Below are 825 nucleotides of genomic sequence, written 5' to 3'. Positions count from 1 at the left end.
GTGGTATTTATTTTAAAATTTAAAAACCCTGTCATTTAGCAATATTTGATGAAGGCATCATTTACATCTCAGTATGAGTGAATTCATCAAAGTAAAGTGAAAGTCACTCAGTCATGTTTGATTCTTTGCAAACTCATGGACTATACAGTCCATGGAATTCTGTAGGCCAGAATACTGGAGTGGGTTGCCATTCCCTTCTCCAGGGGATCTTCCCAACCCAGGATTGAATCCAGGTCTCCCACATTGCAGGTGGATTCTTTACCAGCTGAGCCACAAGGAAAGTCAGATAGAGGACGTATCAGATATCAAACTGATAAAAACAGATACTTATACTTGATCTTAGCCAAAAGGCTGAGAAGCAATTCATTAAGCCAAATCCCTTTCTAAAAGCAAGTTCTTATATGTTGTATCACGCAAGAAGAATTAGGTAAGTTCTTGGTCCAAAAGACAAAGTTAAAAACCAGGGAATGGGGGAGGGGAATCCATTTTATTTTTCTTTCACTAATGTTTATACTCTTTCATCTTGTCATATGAGTCCTTGAGACTGTTTTTCATGTGACAACTTCTATGCCCTAAATAGATACACACACACAAATCCACATTCACTCAAATAAAATGCACACCACAGGAAGTAACTATTACAAGTTAGAAAGTTTGATTAGAATGATGAATTGGAAGGAAGGTCATCAAACTTCAAGATAGATTGCAAAGCAAGGACAAAGCGAAAAGAATGTGCTTTACATAAAACTTTATCTTATTCAAGTAATCTGCCATAAAGAGCCACAGTAGACAGATCCATTAATTTCTTAGTTTAATAGTTTGAGG

General features: G+C 36.4%; 1 pseudogene; it reads right to left on the bottom strand.

Annotated features, from left to right (window-relative positions):
* Positions 1 to 249: 249 nt before the first annotated feature.
* On the bottom strand, positions 250 to 363 carry LOC133255467 (U2 spliceosomal RNA; annotated as a pseudogene).
* Positions 364 to 825: the final 462 nt, after the last annotated feature.

This window comes from Bos javanicus, chromosome 1, assembly GCF_032452875.1.
Source record: "Bos javanicus breed banteng chromosome 1, ARS-OSU_banteng_1.0, whole genome shotgun sequence".
In the NCBI taxonomy this organism is placed as follows: Eukaryota; Metazoa; Chordata; class Mammalia; order Artiodactyla; family Bovidae; genus Bos; species Bos javanicus.
Note: the sequence above shows the minus strand (reverse complement) of the source record. Positions and strands in the feature narration are given on the sequence as shown.